General features: G+C 34.7%; 2 long non-coding RNA genes across 3 annotated transcripts in view; one reads left to right on the top strand and one right to left on the bottom strand.

Moving 5' to 3' along the window:
• Positions 1 to 1,856: 1,856 nt before the first annotated feature.
• LOC128250909 (uncharacterized) overlaps positions 1,857 to 8,720 on the top strand; it is a 26,080-nt gene continuing 19,216 nt past the window's right edge. For both annotated transcript variants that reach the window (XR_008266845.1, XR_008266846.1), the window contains exon 1: positions 1,857 to 2,549. This is a non-coding gene — a long non-coding RNA (uncharacterized LOC128250909). The remainder of the gene's footprint in view (positions 2,550 to 8,720) is intronic.
• LOC128250910 (uncharacterized) overlaps positions 6,124 to 8,720 on the bottom strand; it is a 5,163-nt gene continuing 2,566 nt past the window's right edge. Inside the window, exons 2-3 of the long non-coding RNA XR_008266850.1 lie at positions 7,979 to 8,142; positions 6,124 to 6,445 (exon numbers count right to left, since the gene is read on the bottom strand). This is a non-coding gene — a long non-coding RNA (uncharacterized LOC128250910). The remainder of the gene's footprint in view (positions 6,446 to 7,978; positions 8,143 to 8,720) is intronic.

Raw genomic sequence — 8,720 nt, 5'->3', positions numbered from 1 at the left:
TTATGAGGAAACGAAGTCGAGCGTGAACACACTTGGGCATAGGCTCCGGAAAGGAAGGTACAAGCGTACCCTCTAAATCTTTGGGGGTGGCGGTAAAGAAAACACTTTGAACATCCTCTTGAAGATCTTTTTCGCCGAAACGAACGAGGATCTATTCCAGGTAAATTTTTTGAGTAACACATGCACGATTTTCACGAAGAAAGAAAAAAAAACTCGGATTTTTTGCATGGAATCATGTACCCCCTCGCCCCCACCATTCTTTCCGAACCAAAATAAAGGATTTGCAGCATATTAGGAGGTCAGGGTTAGGGTCAGGAGGTCAGGGTACTTGATTTCACGCAAAAAATCTGATTTTTTTTCTTAATGAAAATCGTGCGGTTGTTACTCAAATAATTTACCATATTCCATCCACGAAGGAGCATAGAAACACTGTTGGACTGATTTGAAACATTACGTTTTCATGATTAAATTCATCTGATTTGATTGATGTACAAATATAATCATGATAATAATAATAATTATTATTATACCTGGGTTTGTTTTGATATTAAGACTGAAAAAAATTGACCTTGTTTGAAAAAAATTCGAACCTGGGTTTGCACCCACTAAGCAAATTTCGTTTCCGTACTTAACGCATTTGTGTACGCATGCCATCAATGTTATCCTTGATTCTTCCGACGTCGATAAAATAAAGTACTAGTCAACAACTGGAGCCGACTTATATTCCTATGATGCTCCCAAAACGTAAATGGAATTATAACAGAAGATGAAACATGTTTTATTGTAGCTCTATAGGATTAGAGTAGATCTAGGGCTTAAATGCCTTAGCCTCGTTCATCGTCCGTGGTTATGCTGCGAGCGTGCTGGTTTGCTTCAGTAGATTCTGTTTAACCTTGTGGTATACGACCTGTTGCTGTGATAAAAAAAAAAAAAAAACAGAAATGGTTTCAAAAGAAAGAGTTGGAAGAATCAGATGAAAGTTCTCCTGTAATTTCCTTTCGTGCAAATAAATGTTTATGTTAATTTAAAAATTTGCCAGCAAAATCTTATAAAATGATAACAGCAACAACGACGACGACATCAACGTAAATGAAGTGAATTTAAAATCTCTAACTTTATTTCATTCAATTTGCCATAAAGGCAGTACACAGAGAGTAGCTACGGGCTGGACAAACACATTAATGAGATGAGTAACTAGTACAATGGTTACCAATCTTTACACTACCTAGGTCCCCTTTTATCTAAATGAGTTTTCCCACGGACCCCAGGATATTGAAAGGTCTGACAGTTTAACATGTTCACGGATTTTCAGTATTATCTTTGCGGACCACAGATTGGGAACCACTGAACTAGTTTTTGAAACCAGATCGCTACCTTTATACACTATCTATGGCGCTGACGAAGTTTGTAAATATATGTATCACATCGTTAAGTTCAGTTGAAGTATAAAATTTAAGTTTTCAATCTTTGTTTGGCGAAAGAAAGCGTTGTAAAACTTTAAAATATATATATATAAGTAATATAATTTTTATTCATTTCATTGAGTTTCGAACCTTCAGCCTCTGTGATTGTATTACGTTATATAACATGATATAATCAAATTTCATTTCCCAACTTTCATCTCACTCCATGATTACATATTCCCGATTTTTCCTTGTTTTTTTCCTCTTTCTCTTCTTTTCCACTTTTCCACATCCGTCTCTTTACTCTTATTGTTTCTTCTCCTGTCTTCCTTTCCTCGTCTCTTCTCTCTATCACCTCGCTGTTTTTATCTCTATTGCTTTCCTCTCTATTTTCTCTCACTCCCTCTCTCTCTCTGTTTCTTTCTCTTCGTTTGAAGTTTGAATAAACACTGTTATGATATATAGAAAGTTCGTGACTTGAAACATTATATAACATAATCAAATTTAGTTTTCAACCGCCATACAAGTTTTTTGTTTTGTTTTTCTGATCTTGACTTTCTTTGCTCCCCTCCCCCCACTCTCTCGCTCTCTCCTCATCCCCTGTTATGATGTTTGAGTAAACACATAGGTTTGTGCAAACGAGCAGAAATCTAATAAAATATCTTGTCGATTGACAGACAGCAAAGACCTTGATGTGATCACGTGATTGTTGAATGAACGCTGATGCAATGGTGTAATTTAGGAAGAGTCATAAAATCACAGCCGAACAGTGGATTCGTAGTTAAAATGTGATCCGTTCGGTAACATCAACTGAACAAATAAAGCAACAAACATTTAATGCAATTATAAGAATCGTAGTCTGATTATATCATAACATGCTTTTGTTGTTGAGCCCTAGGTCAGCTAAGATCGAATATACTGATGATCAAAAGCGTTCTAGCCATCGCCATGTCACACGATCCAACATGTCCTTCCTTCTTTGTAAAGATAGCACATTGAGAGTTGATTAAAATTTGGCTGCTGTTTCTAGCAGAATCATTAGCGCATCGGACAAAATAGTTTACCGTGTTTAGTTTCTTTACATTCTGAGTTCCTATCCTGCCAAGTTCAATATTGCCTTCTGGGATCGATAACAGGAAATACCAGGTAAGTACTGTAGTCGAATAAATCGACTAACCCTTCTACCTGAATATGTGGTTTTGTGCCAGTGTAGAAACGATTATCAGAAGTTTTAAAGGTGGTGGATTGGCAGAATCGTTAGAGCGTCTGATTAATTTCATTGCGACTTTTTACATACTTAGTTCATATCCCACTGAGGTCAACTTTGCATTTTATACCTCCGGGGTCGATAAAATAAAATAACAGTCAAGTACGGGAATCGATATAGCGACCATACTCTCCCCCACCACAAAAAAAAAAATGAGGCCTTCTGCATATGTTAAAAATCGATATTTAGTTACGTCTTTTTACATTTGGAGTTCAAGTCCAAACGATGCTGACTTTGCCTGCAATCCTTCCGGAGTCGATAAAATAATAATAATAAAAAAACCCGTAAAGTACTGAAGTCCATATAACTGTTCCTTTCCACCCCAAAATGTCTAGGCTTTGTGTAATTATTATTAGCAGAAGATAAGGCGGCGAGCTAGGAAAAAATACTTAGAAGTCTTTCGTCCGTCTTTACGTTCTGAGTCGAAGTCGACTTTACCTTCCATCTTTTTGGGGTCGATAAAATAAGTAGCAGTTGAGCACTGAGGTCAATGTAATCGACTTACCCCGTCCCATGGCCTTGTACCAAAATTTGAAATCATTATTAGTAGAAGGTTGAAATATTCCTTATGTATTGTTAGAAGATTCTGTGTTCACATTCTGCCATAGTTGACTTTTCTTTCATGCCTACCTCCACCAATAAATAATAAATAAATAAATGAAAACAATTCTACCGTAATTTCATTCTTTGAACACGTATGAAAAAAAAAAAAAAAAGAAATCACACAATACACACAAACCCACGTTTGAATTTCCTGGTACGAACTACGTCGTTACTTCGTGGTGGAAAGCGGGGTATATCGATCCGGAAAGGCACATAAATGTGTCAACTGCAATTATGTGTTTTCTACAGTTTATTAGCTTTTATCTGTTTTAGTATCTGATTTGTACATATTTTCACATGTATTTTATTTGATTTTCCACTTCAATCTTCGTTTTTAAAGATTTTTCAAACAGATTTTATATTTTTTAAATGTTCGGCAAGACCGACGTAAAGTTGAATAAACCGACTGAAGTTGAAGTTCTTTTTTTTTTTTCCTCATTAATTTCTTAAAAAGAAAAGAAGACAGAGTCGTAAAATACGTAACTCGAAACGATATAAATTGAAGTATACTTGTATTTCGTTTTTGCCCATTTTTCTATGCTCTGAGTTTAAATATTTGTTTTCAAATTTTGGCACAAGGCCAGCAAGTTCGGGAGAAGGGGTAAGTCAATTATATCGACCCCAGTGCTCAGCTGGTACTTATTTCATCCATCGATCCTGAATGGATGAAAAGCTAGTCGTTCTTGGTGGAATTTGCACTCAGAACGTAACGATGACGAAATGCCGCCAAGCATTTTGCCCGGCGTGCTAACGATTTTGCCAGCTCGCTACCTAAATGTTACCCCAACAGTAGAACTTATGCTACAAGGCATTTATTTCGAACCCTCACCAATTCTGCTAGTGGTTTGTCTGCGTTCTAAGTTTAAATATTACAAGGTCAATTTTGCTCTTCGCCCCTGTTATCGAGAAGATGATACAATGGTATTAAATTTTGGCACACAACCAATAAATTTAGTGGGAAGGACGTAAGTCGATTACATAGACCCTAGACCTCAGTACTTATTTTATTGATCTCGGCGGAATTTGAACTTATCGTAAAGAACCGATATTAATGCTGCTAAACATTTTGTCCGACGCGTCGACGATTCTGCCAGCTCGTCGAATCGAGACGGTGATATAATAAACTACAGGTCTGTAAAAAGCTCGAATTTACATATACGCTTCCCTTGTGAATCCTTAGCCTTGTGACGATATGAGAAACCCTAGGTTGGCAGAAACAGTTCGACATTGAAGCCACTTCCCCAAAATATCAAGCTTTGATCCCTACAGTAGAGAGAAAAATATATTTTGCATAAACCATTTATTTCTCTACGTTCTAAACTCAAATACCGCCAAGATCAACTTTGACGTTCGTCTCCCTTTCTCAATGGTCGATAAAATAAATAGCAACCATGTTCAGTCCAAATTAATCGACACCCTTCTCCTATAAGTTTGTTGCTTCTGATGATGTAAAATATAATTACTACTGAAGACTCTTAAATTGGTAGAAACTTAACAGCGTCGAAGTAAATGATTTATTTAATTTCGACTCTTTATACCTTGAGATCAAATCCCTCATGAATCGATTATATGGTTTCAAATTTTGGCTCAAGGTCGGCTATTTTAGGAGGAGGGTGTTAATCGATTACATCGACCCCAGTTCTTGACTGGTACTTTATTTCATTGACCCTAAAAGGATGAAAGAAAAAGATAACCTCGACGGAATTTCAGAGGTATTTAATTGGTGTAAAACAGCTGACAGCTGTTTTACACTTTTGATGGCGAACCGTATTGTATTTCAAACTACGATCATTGAAGCGCTCTCGTTTTCATATTTGTCCTATCTTGATCCAATCAAATTCGTGTTATCCAACTATTGCTCGATTCCGTTTTTATCCGGTTTAAGAATAACTTTTTTTCCAGATGAATAGTTCACCGAATAACTGATATTTCACCCATCATTACGATGAACCATTTTCCTCTAACTATACAGCGTGAAAAGGAGTCATTTCGTCGTCCACAACATCCAGTAAAATCTATATAAGTGACGACCCAGGCACAACCAATCAGAGATGATCAGGAATAGAAAGACTATTGCGTAACAATTACTCCGTAAGGCATGACATCAACTTCTTAAGATCAGAGATATAAAGGTCGAAAAATGTTAGTAAAAAAAATTAATAAATAAAATAAGATAGACAGTCACGAACCTACTCTCTAACACTAGATATATATCGAAAGAAATCGAGATTTGCGGTTCATACTACATTAGTGTGGTATTCAAAAGCAGGTCTACTCTTCGAAGACATCTTGCCCCGAACAAAACATGCATGCATACATACATACGTACGCACATACGATTGTTCATATGTACATACACTCGTATGTATATACAAATGTGTGTGCGTGTATGCGCGTACATATTTACATTAAAAATATGACTTAAAATCTTATTCGTTTAAGCGCGAAGTTTTTTTAGTCGCTTCCTAACTTCTTTCTAAAGAATTCTTTTATTTTATTTTTACTTCATTTTATTTTTAAGAAAATAAAATCCGGCCTTCTGATTTTAATGTTCAGAACATCAGAGATTCAGAATTAGAAAAGAAAAAAAAAGAAAAAGGAAGTAATATAAAAAATATTTATTTGATAAATAAAGAACCCTAATCCGAAAGTATGTATTATATATTAGATTACATGGATAAAAAAAACGAATATCATCTTATCGTTGTATTTGTATTGAAAGTAATGCAAGTGATGGGTATTCAATAATGAATGCATTAAGGAGGCGAGCTGGCAGAAACTTTAGCACGTCGGGCGAAATGCTCTGCGGTATTTCTTCTGTCTTTATGTTCTGAGTTCAAATTCCGCCGAGGTCGACTTTGCCTTTCATCCTTTCGGTCGATAAATTAAGTACCAGTTACGCACTGGGGTCGATGTAATCGACTTAATCCCTTTGTCTGTCCTTGTTTGTCTCCTCTATGTTTAGCCCATTGTGGGCAATAAGGAAATAAGAAACTTTAGCACGCCGGGCAAAATGCTTTGCGGTATTTCTTGTCTTTATGTTCTGAGTTCAAATTCCGCCGAGGTCGACTTTGCCTTTCATCCTTTCGGGATCGATAGATTAAGTACCAGTTGCGTACTGGGGTCGATATAATCGACTGCCCCACTCCCCCGCAAATTTCGGGCCTTGTGCCTAGAGTAGAAAAGAATAATGAAAACATTACAAATTGTGCTGTTTCACTTTCCGAAAATTTAAAATGCTACTGTTTCTGTTAATCAACGATAAAAATGTTATTACAAATGCAGGCAAATATGTCTATACACTACAAATGCAAACCCACCATTAAACATGCACAAACATCAATACATCCTCTAACTCTAATAATTTTTTTACAGATTATAAATTTCCGATGTTCAAAGCGTTAAAATCTAAAGACCGCTTTTTAAAGAAGGCATAATAAAAGTTTTAAAAACTGGTTATAGGTGAGATTAAAAGACACCCACGCTTAAACGAATAAGAATCGAAATTTCCACGAGAATTTTGGCGAGCCAATGATAGTAATCTCTAAATGTTCGTTTCGCCTATTTGAAATACTCCTCAAAACGGTCTTAATGGATTATGTAATATTATATACACTTTAAAAGATCATCCCAATTTTGACAAGATAGTTACTGCTGGCATACCTTTGATTTTAAGTTTCCTCAATCACGGTTAATCTGGGGGGGCAAACTGGAACTATTAAAAGCGCAATTATAATTTATAATTCTTATTATCTATTTCGACAATTATTTCGCCTAGACTCCTACTTTATTATATCTGCGGGGCGCATGAAAATGTATTTCTCAAGGGCAGAAAGCTCTTAGGTATGTTTTTCCCATGGCCGGTAATAAAATCACAGGAAAAAAAGTCACAATTAATTTATGGTGACCGGTAATAAAATCGCAGGCAAAAAGTCACAATTTTGCCATTCAAGTCAGTCACAATTTATTAAAGTACCATAAACAATTAAAGTAATAAAACAGAAAATATTTTAAATCAGTTATTAACTGTCAATACATGACTTGTACATATTGAGAGCACGATTTATATTTGATGGCATTACATGTGACCTTTTTTCCTGTAGCTTTTTTTAACCTGGATTCGTTTTTCTACGTCTGCTTTTTTTATATATGAATTTCCTTGTGTACAAACACGGTGAGATAGTTTCTTCGCTCCCATTTAAGATGTTACCTGGCAGAATCAACAGTTTAAACTTTTCAGTTGCACTCAAATTATAATTATAATTACTACCGTAATATTGTATACGTCTTCTTTTGCGAAGTTGCTACACTCGATTGTTGGGCTCTCTGTATTTCAGCAAAGGAGTAGAATTGTTTGTTTCCGTTTCTGAACGAGTTAATGTGCTGTTTGTACCGCGCATTGAATGAATTTTCAATAGGCCCAATATGTGTTTTTCTAAACTGCCAATGGTTGATGCATCTGTTTTTGTAACCGTTTCTTTTAAATGGTTTTCATTGTTTGGTCAGAAATTAGCTGTTTTAGATTTAGCGCACACTAGAATGTGTGCAATGTTTTAATAGCTGCTTTATTATGACTGAAAATCTGGGTCCTAATATTGCCTAGACACCTCTAACTAACTTTAACAAATTTCTTTCTAAAGATTATATTGTATCTGTGGGGCGCACGAAAATGTGTCTATCAAGGGCAGAAAAATCTTAGGTATACCTTTAGACATTCACTGTCTGACGGTTGGACAACATTATTTTCTTGTTACGTTGTTTGCTTTAATCGTATTCAGATTGTTTCTACGTATTCTATCTTGTCGTTGAAGCCAATTCTCCATAACCCTCTATTAAAGCGTGGGCCAGCTTTATCAAATATAATCTTGTCTGAAAATATATAAGCAATAAGTTTACTGATATTGGTGGTGATATATTAACATGTATGTATGTGTATATGCATACATGTAAGCATGTATGCATACACACACACATACATATATATGTATGTATGTGTGTATGTATGTATGTATGTATGTATATATGTATATGTATATATGTATATATATGTATATATATATATATATATATGTATGTATATATGTGTGTGATTTTTTTATTGCCCACAAGGTGCCAATATATGTATGTGTGTGTGTGTATATATATATATATATATATATATGTATGTGTACATATATATGTATGTGTATATATATGTATATATGTACGTATATGTATGTATATATATATGTATGTATATATATATGTATGTAAATATATGTATGTATATATATATGTATATGTATATATGTGTATATATATTTGTATGTATATATGTATATATATATATATATATGTATATAATATTATTAGAGACAAAATCCAAAATTACAGGTAAAAAACTCAATTAAAATCAATTTATAAAAAATTAAAATTAAATTGAGCCTTATAGATAAAGTATATATAAA

This window comes from Octopus bimaculoides, chromosome 2 (assembly GCF_001194135.2).
Source record: "Octopus bimaculoides isolate UCB-OBI-ISO-001 chromosome 2, ASM119413v2, whole genome shotgun sequence".
In the NCBI taxonomy this organism is placed as follows: domain Eukaryota; kingdom Metazoa; phylum Mollusca; class Cephalopoda; order Octopoda; family Octopodidae; genus Octopus; species Octopus bimaculoides.
Note: the sequence above shows the minus strand (reverse complement) of the source record. Positions and strands in the feature narration are given on the sequence as shown.